The 15,913-nt window shown below is 40.3% G+C and overlaps 1 protein-coding gene across 2 annotated transcripts in view; it reads left to right on the top strand.

Annotated features, from left to right (window-relative positions):
* Positions 1–15,913, top strand: part of SPR (Sex peptide receptor) — a 105,380-nt gene that overhangs the window by 56,137 nt on the left and 33,330 nt on the right. For both annotated transcript variants that reach the window (XM_065488677.1, XM_065488678.1), the window contains exon 2: positions 5,405–5,445. The gene's annotated coding sequence lies outside the window, so the exon portion shown is untranslated. The remainder of the gene's footprint in view (positions 1–5,404; positions 5,446–15,913) is intronic.

Below are 15,913 nucleotides of genomic sequence, written 5' to 3'. Positions count from 1 at the left end.
TAGCAAAGCCAAAATTTAAAATTTATTGGGAACGCGTTAACTTGAGAGGGAACAGTAAGATTCCATCAGAAGTATTGAAGTACATATGTATTAAAGTGGAATGATACTGGGCAACAATTGAAAATTATTTAAATTGTTGGATGCCTTAAACAATTGATCGATAAACAATTTGTTCAACAATTTGCAATAATAAAAAAGGACCTTTCTACAATAAAAATTAAAATTTTGCCAATTTTCTCCAAAATTTGCAGTGCTTGAACATATTTTCTTGGCATATTCCGATTCCTCTCGTCGAGATCTGTCCAACGGTGTATGCCACTTATTGCGGAAACTCTTGGTTTTTCAATTAAATCGGATTTCAAGTAAGGAGACAGCCATTACCATTTGAAAAGCACGCTAACTTTCCAGCCAATTTTCTCAAAAAATTACAGCGCTCCTTAGGTCAATTTATGCTTTAACTGAATCCAAAGGGATGAGTTTATGCATTGGCAACAAGCATTTTCCAGGCTTTTCCAGTATCATTCCTCTTTAATATCCTGGAAATCTTGCAAATCCACATTTTTAAGCTTTTAAAAATTTTAACCAACACAACTTACTATTAATATTTTGTGATTTTTTTCTATTCATGAAATAGGACTTTGCATATCAGCAGAAACTAGTTGACCGTGTAATAAAAACGTTCTCAGCTTCAAGTAAAAATAACTGGCATTTATTTCAATCCAACATGAAATGAAGGAGCTCGATCGTTAGGATTCTCCAGTAGTTGAAATATATTTTATGCCCTAATAAAATCCAATCGTGACTTGAATTTTCCTAAAATTGCTTAATTGGGAGTTTGATTTAACTTAGCCAACTTCTGTTTTAAATTTTTAGTGCATTTTGATAAATAATCAATTCATCGTGTTATATAGGTTGATCTTGAAATTATTTTAGCGTATCTTACAATTAGGAAAAGTATATCTTAAGAAGCACCCTGCTTAAGAAAGTAAATACGCAACTTTTACTCGCTTTTGCTCTGCTGAACAAGAGTACCAGCGTCCAAATAGGCGCTTTGAAAGCTGATCATTCGTTAATGGCTATTGTAACTGGTTGTCAGGTTGAATGCCACCATTAAAGCCGTTGCAGCCTGTTCTTGCGTGCAGTTAAAGCTAATTAAAATTTTAAGGAAAAACGAAAAGCGGCTCTAATCAGCAAGAAAGTACGAGTTTGTTAATTAAAACGAGATAAAGAGTCGCCTGGTAAGAGGAAACATCTGATTTGATCTTCTTTGTCATTCTAACTAAGAATGCAAATCGTAAAAAGTTTGCGCCGTCTAATCAGAGACCTATTTCGCTTCTATCGTGTCAACAAATGAGATTCAGCCTCATGCAAATCAGTCCTACTTTTGTTCTAAAGGAAGAAAAACGGGTTCGTCGCGGTGATAATTACTCGAGCTACCTGGATTTAACCGTAAAGTGCTAGCTAATAATTTATCACACTCTGGCTGCCCTAGTAAGAGAAAGGCCGGGGAAAACTGGCGCAAAACTCTTGACTGATAAATAGCAGAACATGCGGAGCTAATCTTTACCGCGTTGAAAGATTTAAAGAAACGGTGAAGCATGTCTTTCCAGGGGAAATAATCTCCTCTCTTAGTTCATTTCTTATTCTCATCTCCAGAGGCATGTCGTTGTTACTACTACCGCACTTTCAATTCACCCGTCCCGTTTCAATTTTTAATATTGTACTTTACTGTTGGCAGGAATTCTTATGAAACGGCAGAAAAAGTAATAAGGAGCTTTTATAAATAAAATGTAATGAAGTCCAACAATAAATTTGCTGCGCTCAATCTCTTGGGAAATATTTTTTTCAAACTGGAAATGTATTTACTACAACAGAAAAAGAAATTGTGCTAACAAAAGTAATTTTCGTTGCTATGTATAGCGAAAGACAGACTGATGTTACATTATTTTTTAATCATTTGTGAGAAAAATTCAGACTTAATACTAGTTTTATTTCTGCCTTCTAATTTCAGTTGTCAATTACTGCCCTATGGAAAAATTCAGCATCACAAAAATATATAAATTATCATTTTATTCGCAGTTGAGATCGTTCTTATAATTAACCAAGTTTTTGCGCCGGTGAATTATGCTGGGTAAATTGTAAGCTCCGCCTGGAAACTTATCTGAGACAAATTAAACGCCGCAGTTGGGCATATTTTATCCATTAATCCCTCTGAATAGACGGTAAACTCACGACAGCAGTAATGTTTCCAGGAAAGGCACATTAAAAAGTGCTAATTAGGCTTGGCCTAATGCGCGCCGGTAGGAGATAACGCATTTTCCTGCTGGCACAAGTGGCAAGTTGAGAGATATTTTATTTGCTCTGAGCACACAAGGCTGCAAGCGCGAAAGTTGGTCTAACCAGAGGGTCGAGCGAGCAGGCAGGCGGCTATTTAACAAGTTAATATCGTGAAAAGGTTTTCCGACCCGACACATAGCGACCACCCGGTCCGGCAGTGGCTTTGCGGGCTGCTCACACGTGCGTTGGGTGGCATTTGGTGCGAATTAACTATAATTAGCTGCTCGGAATTCGGCGAGAGTTCCGTCCCTGTTATTTCTCGAGTAAACACACAAACACGATTAAATCCGTTTCGCGAGCAGAGCAGAGCAGAGAGATAAGGCTCGCCCTCGCCTCAGGTTGGCTACTCATGCAAATTTCACATTCAGACCACACACACACACGCTTATCTGATGCAAGGCGGCGCGATAAGCAATATTGCAAGTGTTCCCGGGACGCTTCAAAACGAGATTTATGCACGACGCCCTCTAAATGTGCTTTACACGAAAACGAGAGTGGAATGAATTGGATTTTCAGCAGATAAGTTTCTATCTAGTCGCTGATTTACGCTCGACGCGCCTGCATTGCGGGGATTCTTGCATAATTTACTCTGCGCGCTGCCTCAGCATGAAAGCCATAATGCATGATTATTGTTACGAGATCAACATCATGCCGTTTATTTTAATTATAGCGTAAATAATACACTCATGTCAACCTGGGAAGATTTCTAACATTTATAATAATAATAATAAGTTTTTATTTCGTATGTTAGATATCAAAAGGCAGGAAAGTTAATTTTTAATTAAATTTAGCACTGATTTATATCGGAATTCCGATTAGATCCAAGTCTCTTCTGCTATATTAATTCTTCTCTTTGACTCTCTGTATTTTTTTCATGAATAATTTCTAAATTTGAACTAGAAAATATAATTTTTTTATCCAGTTATTGTCATTTTCTCTTACGTAAGTTTCTAACAAACCGGTAAAGGACTCTTCCGACTTTTCTACATAACATATATGATATATGAAAGATTGGAGTTTTCAATTTATTTTTTTTTAATTTCCCCAAAACAATTTAACTATTTTTTAGTCTTTTAAATTAGTAGTCCAGCGATTTTGTAGCATTTTCTGAATTTAAAATATATAATTGTACAAACAGTAACCATTCCCGAGTCCGAAACTAAAAAGCTGCAAATATTTGACATTATTCACAGTTGAAAAATCAAAATGAAGCCCATTTTAGGGACTTCAAAGAGCTGACAATCACATCTGACAACAATTTAAAATAACTGTCGGAGCAGTGATGAATCTAATCGATCAATCATATTTGTGTGACTTACAAAAAATAATTCCGCTCCTATTTACGCATGGAAAGTAAACAAATTCGTTTTAGGGATATATAAAGTATATGACGTGTTTTATGCATGTTGAAGAGCAAGCAAAAACTTGTATTTCATTGCATTGCGTAATAAATATTCAGCGTTGCGAAACTGGCAGTCGATTTGAATTTCATTCAGCGCGCTGAAATGGAGTTTCGGCGTCGAGTGTCATATCGCATATAGCATGCAATATTGGCAAAAATAAATAATCCGATTTCGTCGAAGCAATCTCTGGCAGCAGTGCGGGCGTGCAATTCTGCGGAAAACACCGCAGCACAGCAAGCGAGCCCGCTGAATTTATGTGTGGTAGGCAACCGGCTCAGCGTATTTGCCAAACGTGTTGCCTAACTCGGCCGAGTCGCATTACACGCAAATATGCTGATTTATAGGCAAATGGAGGCGCCTCCCGTGAGAATGAAAGACGTCCACGGAGGGCCAGAAAAGAAGTGCACGACCATCTGTCATTCTTAATCCAAGTGCCAAGTAGTCGAGTTGAATAACAAACGACTCCCTGATGCAGGCCGCAGGAATAAATAACGCGCGCCGCGTGAGTTTTTCCCCCGGCCGGTCGGGGCGGCTCATTAGAATGCCTGCGGTGATAAATTGTTTGTCGGCTGCTCAAATAATGATGATGGGTCAACGGGTGACCGCATGCTGTAGGTTTGCAGACGCCCACGTTCGCTACGTGCTTCCTGCTGCATTTCTGCCGATCTTCTCGCCGTGCCCGAGAATACGTGCTCTGCATACGTGATTGTTTCGACGACGAAAAGGTGTCGCCTCGAATGCTTCGCCTGCATCTCCGGCCTCCAGCCTCCGGCAGGAAACGAAAATTCCGCTCGCTGTCTCTCCGCCCGAAAGCGTGTTAGCAAAAGCGTCGCCAGGAATTTCGCTCCTCTGGTTTCGAACTTGAACCGAGATGGTGTGTGGGTCGCTTCGCCGAGACAAGTGACAAGACGCCTAATCCTTTTATTCGCATTAGACTCGCCTCTTAAAAGACGCTTTTCGCCTCTCTCGCGCTAACGGAAAAGTTGGGAAAATTCCCATAGAGGAAACTGCCAAGTAATTTGGCAGAAATTACTTTGAAGGAATCTAGTTAGCACAGCTGAGAAAGAAAAATGAAAACTTTTGCTATAAACATTTAGTTCCTGTATAAAAGCAACGAGGCGAGGAATTCCAGTTGCAGCAGTCGGCCTCTTATACTCCATCAGATTGTCGCAAGTTGACAAGTATTGATAGTGCATAGTTAGCAAATTTCAGCCGTGATTCGTCGTGCGGAAAAACCAATTGCGACCCTCTAGAGAGAGCATTCGTCAAACGCTGAACGATGCCATCTTACAAATTAATTCCAAAGAACTAGAACTAACCAAAGGCGGCCCACAAGTATTTTCCCTCTTATTTTTAGTAATATTGCTCTGAATTTCCTGCGCTACGATAGTTGAGTGGCAGGAACATCATTTTCCTGCTAACTATTATTTTTTTATGCGGCGGTAACATTCTAAGCTTTAGATAAAAAGTTGCAAATGACTTTTTAATGAAAAAATTCCCTTTTGTCGTTTTCCGCCTCAGTGATTTTTTCGTGCGTTGATGAAAGCGATTTTCTTGACATGGGCTCGACGGGTTGGAAAGACGACAAGTTAATTTGCAAGTGAATTGAATGACGAGCAGCAAGCCTTCGCAATCTCTAAGCCGTCAATTATTTTCTGTTGCAGATGCCAATCACCCTCATATCGATTTTCAACTGCTTCAACAGGTATGTGTTTCTCAGAAACGATAAATATATCTCTTTCCGTGCGTATTTCCTTTCTATTTACATAAAAATCAATTCAGTGTCACGATTGCAATTCATTTTAGTACGTGATTCGTCATAAAAAAATCAACAAATGCATTTTAGCAGAATTTTCCTTGTTAACACAAGCTCCCGTTGGCTTGTATTATTGTTAATGCACTCTCAGAAGTGTCAAAGCAATGGGAGAGAGACTCAAATCGCTCAATGGGCTGGCAGGATGCGCCACTTGCTGGTTTTCGCACCTTTCCAGCGGCTTTAGGGACTGATTTCTGGCGTTTCAGTTAACGACCTCGGTGTGGGGATGCGAAAATATGGCCCCATAAGCTCCTCTGCGGCTTCTCGGGCCCCAATTTTATCCGCTCGGCAGTATTTTCGGGACCTGGTCAGCTCATATTCCACAGATGTGCTGAGTAGAGGCTCTAAAAATAATTATAATCAGTTATTGATTTATAAAAAGATCCTTTCGAATGTGACTCATTTTTAAAAGAGTCCAGGGGTTTGTCCAGCACACTGTTTCCAATTACTTTTGCTTCAAAGGGGAATGAGAAAATGGAATCGGTAGAATGCCTTTCTATTCCAGCCTCTAAATGGAATCACCGAAGCGAATTGAATTGCATTTGGTCGTGTATATACCTTGAAGTCAATCCAAACTTAAAAATGCTATGGCTGACTCTTGCTTTCTACCTCTCTCCTTTTTTTACTCAGCTCGCAGCCTTTGAGGAGAATTCTCTGATCTTCCAAATCAAACCACAAGCCGAAATTTTTGGTGCTAACGCTGCAAAAAGCATCCCCAAGGGATTACCGTCATTTCATTTTAGCCCAGCGCTTTCAAAACATTGTAATTCGTGCTTTCATCCACGTAAGCTTTCTCCTGTCCTTTCCTCGTGCGCTCGCCATTGAGGACTTACATTCAAATCATACAGTGCATTACATTCGCATAAAATATTCCCTTTCAAACACGGAACGAGCTCCAGCTCGAGCAGTGCCGGTGTCCTGCTCTAACAATTCTGCGTGCGTGGGCAGTTAGATATGGTCGGGCAGCAGGCGTAAACAAAAAAATCGATGACCGCGCTCGTTATCGTGTGTTGCTTTATTCATGGGACTAAAAGGTGAGTTTAATGCAGGCCGCACACACCCTCGCTCTCACCGACACGGCCAGCCCTCGCGCAGCTTTTTCAGACGAATTCAAAAGCTGCCAGACCACCTGTTGAGAAAAATTTATATTCGCTCGCCGCTTTATGCGTGCTGCTGCTGCCGGGTCGACCTAAAGCGGCAAAGATGGTATACATTCGAAAAGGGAGGAGCAGGCGAAACCGAGAGAGAGAGAGAGAGCACACCAAATTTGATAAATTGCGAGCGCTGCTGCAGGCCGACGTGTATTTGCGAAAGCGGAGCTTGCGTTATAGCGCCAGGCGGTAATAACCAACGAGACCGAGCCATCCTACTTTCCATTACGGCGAGATAACAAGTTTCTTAGTTAGACAGAATAAGCACTAAGTGTTTTGCTAATGGCTTCTCTCTGACAGAACGTGCTCGGCCCTGGCTAGCAATGTCAAACATCTTCTCATCTAGGGGGTGCGGCGGGGCTCGAGGAAAAGGCACAAGACAATTTTTGCATTCAGATTAAAAATAGAAACTGTATATTATGCTCAGATCCAGTTTTGCGGAACGTTGTAGCTTCGCTCAAATTAAAAATTTGCTAAAATCATCATTTCATGATTAATCCACCAGTTGCATAAACCCTAAGTGTTTGAAGCCGCCAACAGATGGCGCCACCGTAGACTTTCGATTTTAAGGCACTTCCGCTGCGATTTCAGACTCAATCTAGCTACTGTGCATTCTTCAATTAATTTGCTTTTTTTTGACGTGCTGAAAACCAAAATCGGTTCCGCCAATCGCCGTAGAATCGTGAAAAACTATTTTTTGAAATAAAAAAATCTTTTCCAACGTTTCTACGGCGATTGGCTGAACCGATTTTGGTTTTCAGCACGTCAAAAAAAGCAAATTAATTGAAAAGTGCAAAACAGCTAGATTGAGTCTGAAATCGCAGCGGAAATGTCTTAAAACCGCTTAAAACAAATTTTTTCAAGAAAGTCTGGTGCGCCATCTGTTGGCGGCTTCGAACACTAAGGGTTTATGCAACTGGTCAATTGTGAGATTATTACAGCAAATAATGCATTTAATGCTATTTTAAAATATATTTTTAAATGGTCAGAACGCAGAGGTAACAAGAAGTTTTCTTTCTGAGTTTATGAGTTACTTTATACAAAAGTTCTTATGACAAAATATGTAATAGTGTTTTTGTTCTCCATATATAAACATTAAAAAATCAATATGGCTGAAGTTGTATTTTATTCTTCATTAAAATTCATAAAAATCTAGTGAAACTTATTTAACAAAAAGTAAAACTGAAGTAAACTTCGATATGAACAAACAATTTCTTATAATTATGCTTGAGAAAAATAATGCAGCTTTCTATATAATAATTATCTACCGGTAATTGTATAGCCTCCTTGAGTGCATCATTTGCCATCAACAACATCATCTAGTATAACTAACAGATAGTTTTGTTGTTTATTTATTTCCAAGTTTTTTTTATTCATGAATAAAAAACAATGAAACAAATTTCTAAACATTGCAAATGGGAAAGGGCTCTATATTGTTTTTTTGCAACTTTGACTCGTGGATTAAGTTCAAAGTTTATATCCCTTGATCCAGAAACTTGGATTCCATTTTTCACGGACGGAAATTGTTTTTCTAGATGCGTGAGTTGTTTCCGCGTCGGCTCCCCCGTTGTGTTTTCCACTAATACTTCATGAGGGTACTCCATCCCGGCACACAGCAGACAAGGTTTATCTCGCCCATCTGCCAAATTTTCCAACTCGCTTGGGAAATTTAATCTCGACATGCACATGCTGCGAATCTTTTTGCACCGCACACGCTGACAGAACGATGAGAACGAACAATATTTCCAGCTCTGCGCATGTGTGTCAACTGTCATTATGTCATTAAGCATCAATTTAACCGTGTGTGGCGAGCTCATTTATAACGGCTTCAGAATCCTTTTCGTTACATTGCACTGCAGTGGAGAATTTAAAATTAACCATATTCCGTGGTATTAATAAAAACGATTCGATTGAATGGGTTTTAACTTTTGATTAATCAACGCTTTGAAATGTACTATGCACTATAGTGTCATCTGCAATGAGAGATATAACAGCCTATTATTGCATTGATGTAAAAAGCGGATACAAAAGGGAAGACGGTTCTTTGAATTGCATGCAAAAAGCTTTTGATACTCACTACAAATGGTAGAAACGCTATATAGAGTAATTGGAAACGATATATCCCCTTTTTATTGACAGCTTAAAATATATATCGACATTGTGTAGAGCGTATATCCCAGAGAAAAAGATATTTTAATTCTTCAGCTAATCGTCAGCACCCAGGAAATGCTTCATGTCACAGAATATATTTTCATTTTTGGTATCTTACATATTTGTTAAAAATTGAATTCTAGTTTCAACTTTGTTTATTAATATTTTGCCACTTTTGCCTACAAATATCAAGGACAAAATATATTAAAATATAAAATCAAACTGGTAAATTTCATCAATAAGTGCTACCAAGGAAAATTTCATCCCCTTTTTGCTGAAACGTAATTCATTAATCCTTTTGCTATAGTTTAAATAGCGCATGACTTAGGATCCATTGTCAGAGGCGTACATAAATATTCATCTATACCGCCAAAGTAAATATTAAACGATTGAACCTGGACGTGATTTATATAGAAACTCATTCTTTGTTTAAGTTGTATGTAACGTGCAGAACTCTTCGTGCATAATTATTCAGTGAACGCATTAAGCGATCAATGACTACTCATCAGAGGCTGTACGCGGAGAACAAATAAAGCTATTGAGCCGTGAGCTAGATTATTTGCATTAAGCGCAGAGCAACTTATTGTTATATCAGACTACGGTCTGTGAGTTTGTTGAAATTCAAATGAAATGGACGAACACGCGATGAAAGTTCAGTCATTACAGATGAAAGTGTGGTAATAATTGCCAGCAATATTAGGTTTGAAAGTTCCAAGAGTGCAGGCTGAAGATCGCGCCTTAAGAGGGAATGGACGGGTTTGAATAAATCTCCATCTGCTCGCTCATGAATTCATATACATGCAAATGCGGCGAAAGTGGTCTGTTTTTCTCATTTGCGAGCACGCACCAAGGAAGGCGAAGGGCGTAAGAAATCGGATAGCTCATTTCCGCGACTGCGTATACGTTGCTTTCAATTACGCATCCTTTTGCCTGTGACAACAACAATACTGTCCTTGAACGCACTTTCTTTCCTTATGTCATCATGATGTAAATGCTATCTTCTATTAATGAAGGTGATCACGCAGTTCCTGTTTGCATGATGTACGTTTTACGTAAGCGAACGACGCACGTTATCTAACAATAAGCGATTGACCAACACATTGTGTTAACTGCATCTCATCGCTGAAGCAAATGCTAGACCTATCTGTTCCCCGTTGTCAACCTAAAACACTTAACATTCATAAAAAAGAATTTAAAAAAATAAGATTTATTTGGAAACTACAGAAGTTCAGCCAATTCCCGAGAATTAACGGCTGGTGCTTATTCTGCTGCACAATTATTGTACATTTTAGTGCAAATTACATCAATCAAAAGAATAAAAAAAATTAAATAGGAATGATACCGCAAAATCCTGGAAAATGCTTGTTGCCAATGCATAAACTCGTCCCTTAGGATTCGGTTAAAGCCTAAATTGACCTAAGAAGCACTGTAATTTTTGGAGAAAATTGGCTGGAAAGCTACCGTGCTTTTCAAATGGTAATGGCTGTCTCCTTACTTGAAATCCGATTTAATTTCAAAACCAAGAGTTTCCCCAATAATTGGCGTACACCGTTGGACAGATCTCGACGAGAGGAATCGGAATATGGCAAGAAAATATGTTCAAGCACAGTAAATTTTGGTGAAAATTGGCAAAATTTGAATTTTTACTGTAGGAAGGTCCTCTTTTATTATTGCAAATTGTTGAACAAATTGTTTATGGCATCCAACAATTTAAATAATTTCCAATTGTTGCCATGTATCAATCCACTTTATTGTTCATAAGACACTACATTCTGATTTTGCACTACACAACACAGAATTGTAGTTTTTGTCCAGGTTATCCGTCTAAAAATGAACAAATTTGAAGGTTAAAATCATCTCGTTCGCTCTCGTTTTAGACAGCAGCTATTTCGGCCACCACAGACCCCATTAAAAGATCAGAATTAATGTACGTTGACTTAAAAACTTTTAACAGCATAAAAATGGTATTTAAAAAAACCTCATTGCTGAGCACTGATCAAAATTTTAACCGGATTTGAAAATGATTTTTTTCCGTGATAAATGAGAAAATATTCTCAGTTTGAATTCTTCTGAAGTTCAAATTTGGAATGAACTAATCAAGATGAAAGCATACATACTTAGAACCATTATTTAATTGCTTGCATCGCTGGGACAATAAACGGGTGTGTGTATTCTACCTAATGGAAGGCGAACGCACTATTTTGGCAATGAAACATGAAGTGCCCTGTAAAAGCTCTTGAGCGTAAAACTACTAATGCAGCCTCTGTGAAAATTATCGAGTGTCTCCTGCTCCTTCACTACCAAGTTTGCCACTACTCACGCGCGCATGCATCCTATACGAGCTAATTTGTTCAAGGATACGTGGTGAAATTCGCTCGGAAAGTGATGGAGCAGGCGGTGAAAGTGCACCTAAACTGCCATTTGTCTCTCGTCAGACCTTTTTGCAACGGTCATTTGCATAAAAAGGCAGCCGCGATAAAACGAACGAGCTGACGAGGCAAAGGCCGGCGGTACACATAAATATTTGGTTCAACTAACCAGTTGTTGCGCCGTCGGTGCGTTTGAAAAATTCAGCGCAACGACTGCTATGGCTGGCACCTTGTAGTCTCACGGGAGGGTTTTACTCTGGTCCGTTTATTGAGACAAATTTGATTACCAAGCAGACCGTAAAGCGAGCCGTTGTTTCTCCGCCGGCCTCTTTGTATAATTCAGACGGACGACCTGCTGGCGTTGCGGAATGAATTTCAATTCCTTTTCGAACGGCCGGATGCCGTGCTTGTTTTAAACCGGCTTGCCTGCTGCCGGGGATGACAAAGTGTCCTGACATGCCACTGGGCTGGTAGATTTTAGCTGCAGATGTGGTAGGAATACCAAATTCATACATTTTAAAGCTGAATTTTCCAAGGGGTTGGGGGAAGGGGAGAACTTGCTCATTTTTTATGGTTGATTTCTATCTGAGCAATGTGTCTTTGTCAATTGCAACATGTTTGTATTTGACCTTTTCATGCAAGTCTGTTTGGATAAGGGAGGTGTGCAAAGGCGCACTTGCTCGCTTCTTGCTGGTTTGGTGTATGGATGACTTCAAGGGACGAGGGTCTAGCGTTACAACCAAGACCGGAGCCAACGGCGGTTCTTACAGGACACTGGGTTCCTTTACGCCCTTTTGCTGCACCGTGTTAATCGCTCCAGCGATTCGTCGTTTGTGCGATGATAGCTTTACCAATGGTCATCCTTGCAGAAATGTGAAAAACGTTCTCGTAAAAAATTAAAAAAAAAAATTTAACAATGATTTTTTCCTCAAGAAATTTTATTTAAGTTGACTCTTAAAAACGACCATTGCGCCATCACTTCAGCCTTGAGTTTGCGCTTTTTGCGCAACAGATATATACAGACTATTCAAACATGGCCGCTCCCAGAGTCTTGAGGCAGGTCAGGAGTCAGATTCCCTTCCTAACAAAATAAATCGAATAATTATTGCATTCCTTGTTGCAAGAAAAAGACACAATCAATTCGACAGTGAAAATGTGGGTGTTGAGTGACCCGCATTTTCTCAATAAGTGCAAAGTGTGAAAATCGGGTGAAACAGCGGGGGCCAGATGTGCGATAAAACTAGTTTCCACTGCGCAGATCCAAGATGGAATTAAAAAACTCTCTTTGGATTGCCGAACGAGTGTCAAGAGTTTGTTTTAACGATCCAAAAGACACTATTAGTACAAGTAATGCAAATTATGTCACAATATTGACCAAAACTTGGTTCTTTTCGCGCATTTTTACGTGACCGTTTTTTCGCACCATACTGCACCGGACGCCATATCTGCGCGTCACACGAATCTGGTCCCCGCTGGGGGGAAAGGGTAGTGAATCTCTCCTTATCGGCTATTTTTTGATAAAAGTTATTTTCATTTATTCTATTACAAGTCACATACAAAACCTGGAGCGGCCATCATGCGCAGCCCGTTTGGTGACAGCGCAGTGTTAAAAACTCCTACTCTAAATTAGAGAAAAACGTAAGAAAACTCGTCTCTGTACTGAAAAAAATCGTTCTTCCACAGTCTCGTTAAAATTACTATTATAATAAAAAAAGAATCATGAGAATTGATGGAAAATTTGAGTAAATCGATCCTAACAAATGGTCGTTCTTATTGAGGGGCGTGCAAAACTTGCTCTATCTGGCTGACACGAAATTCATGTGCTCCATCTTTTACAGATTCTCTAGTGAAATAACCTCTCAAGACATCTAATATTTTTCTGTCCCGCCAAATGACGTCCTTTGAAAGTTTTTCTGCCTATTTTTACAAGGTCCAAAAGTAACGGAGAGACCATTACACTGGACTTCTTTTCGATGACGGTGTAGCAACTTTTCATGCCAGGGGCTCATTTGTAACAGAACGCGTGCTAGAAGCAGTAGTTGCGAAAAATTAGTCGGCAGAACGCGATTACACGGTCAGATTAATGGCGGGGCAGCGGTACTGCTTAATCGGCGGCGGAATTGCCCACTCAATAAGTCAAAACGCCGGGTCGGCTTTTCTTGCACATCAATTCCACCGCCCGCGGCGCACCGCCCCCGGTGACAGATGCGGCGGTACTCTCGGATTTTGACCGACCATCTCGCAGGGTCAACTCCCTCGGCAGGGATGCTCTTCTTAATAAAACAAACAACCCTCCCTCTCTCCCGCCCATACATACATGCCGCCTTTTGAGGCGATATCAGAGAATATTATGGCCGCGCGCGGCTAAATTATTCAAGCGGGGGCTGCTCTGCTGGCTGGAATACTTTCGCCGCTCTCTCTCGCCGCTGTTTATTCATCCATTATTCATCTCGCGACGAGCGTCTCTGTGCCGTACGAATTAAGAGCGGCGGGCTGTTTGCTCGACTCAGCCAGTCGGAGAAATAAATGGCACGCGCCGCGAAATGAGCATAGCGCGTCATTAAGGTGTCTCGTTTCGCCCAAGGACATTGCCATCGGTCAGATTTGGCGGGATTTGACCCAAAAGGCACGTACGCGCTTTGCACACTTTTACAACTGAAGCGTAAAATTTTTAACAACCTCTTTGTAGATTTTATTTTTCCTGTCGAACAAAAGCGAGGAGTTATATTTTTTCAATGCATGCAAAATAACAGTTTCAAACCAACCGATCAGCGGGGACCAGATTCGTGCGACGCGCAGATATGGCGTCCGGTGGAGAATAGCGCGAAAAGAACCAAGTTTTCGTGAACATTGTGACATAATTTGCATTACTTGTACTAATTGTGTCTTTTGGATCGTAAAAACAAACTCTTGACACTCGTACGGGAATCCAAAGAGAGCTTTTTGTTTCCCACATTCAGACGCCATCTTGGATCTGCGCAGTGGGAACCAATTTTAATGCACAGCTGGACCCCGCTGCAAATAAGTGCATGTTTTCCTCGTTGAAAAATACTTTTCCAGAATTTCCGAGTTGGTTGAAAAGAGAATAAAATTACTTTCGAACATTAATTATCCGTCGAGACATTTGTTACCCACGAGGAGAGCATTAAATTAGAACGCGAGATGAAGCCTGTCAGCTTACTCTCGACGGGTAATATAAAAATAAAGGCCATTTCAATAAAACTCGCTGCTTCAAGTATCAGCAAAGTGTTCTCTCAGAATGGATAATGGCTTTCCTGTCCAACTTTGCTGCACTAATCTCCTGCTTTTTATCGCTCGGTCCATATTTCCTCGCCGGCATTACACACCTCGCATCACGCGCTTCCATTCCAGCGCGACTCAAGGCTGGTATGCAACCGGCTGAACGCGGCTGCAGCTCCAATTGCATACATAATCGTGCGAGAGCTGCTCGAAGGCAAAAAAAACGAAGAAAGGTGTCGCGCGACCGATTGTGCAACACGTGTGCCGTTCTTTCCGTAATTAATTGCACGCAGAGACAGCTGCGAGACTTTAATTAACTATAACGCTCTCTAGATAACGATCCAATTATAGAGCTCTTCGCTGTATGCATAATTATCAATTATGCTTGTCCGCTTTCCAGCAGGAAATAATCCTAAACCGTACGGAAATGGGAATCTTTAATCGGAGGGGGAGATTTAATAAACTGCAGCTGCAAACGATTTGTTTGGTTTCAATTGGCGCTTGACGTCAGCAATATGGTGTCAAAACCAAATCTGAATATTGTGCGATTGAATTAAACTGTGTAAGACATGCAAGCAATCGATTAATTTCAGATTTTGCCAATTGTCTAAAATAAATAGGCAAGAATATAATTATTTTCATGACTGGTTTTGACAACTCATGTCCTTGCTACGACATTAAATATGGTTTTCAGGCTTCCATTTTCTACAAAAATTATAGAATAATGTTTATTATAAACACCTACGGTGTAAAACATATTAAAATTACCTTATTAAAAAATTCTAAAATATTTACGGCCCAACAAGTTGAGAGAATCGAACCCTAAATGAATTTGAACTTTATCTAAAGGCAACAAGGATCATTCTTAGAGGTCTCATTGTCAGCCGCGTAATTCTAGGCAGTTGCTGAGCACCTTTGAACGTGACCCAAAATGAGTTGAGACCTCATCTAATCATTCTGTAATTTACAGCAACCAGTTTACCTCATATGCAAATATCTGCTTTTAGACATCGAAGTTGCTGCGGATGCCTCTCTCAATGTAAGATAAACGCTAACGCCATCATTGACCTCATCATTGCTTGCATTGTTCAAAGAGAGATGCATTCCCCCTAATACCGCGCGCGAGCATTCTGCTCTTCACACACTCACAACTCAAATGCATTGCATAAAGTGCTTCAGAGGAAATTCCCTGAATGTCTGTGCAAACTTATTGCAGCACTCAGGGTCGCCGACCCATTAGTGTGTATAGCCCTGCCAGGTCCATTGCTCTAACTTATCGCGATGATACGTGTATTGTTCCGAACAACAAGCAAGCGAGCATTATCCAGAACAAGCGGTACAGGTGCGTAATATTTGCGATCCATAGGCTGCAGCCGACCGTGATCACATTGAGTACATATTAGCTCCTAGTGCATGGTTCATTAGCGAGTGCGCAGCGGCTAACTA

The sequence above is a fragment of the Cloeon dipterum genome, chromosome 4, assembly GCF_949628265.1.
Source record: "Cloeon dipterum chromosome 4, ieCloDipt1.1, whole genome shotgun sequence".
NCBI classification, from domain to species: Eukaryota; Metazoa; Arthropoda; class Insecta; order Ephemeroptera; family Baetidae; genus Cloeon; species Cloeon dipterum.
This window is presented reverse-complemented; position numbering and strand designations above follow the sequence as displayed.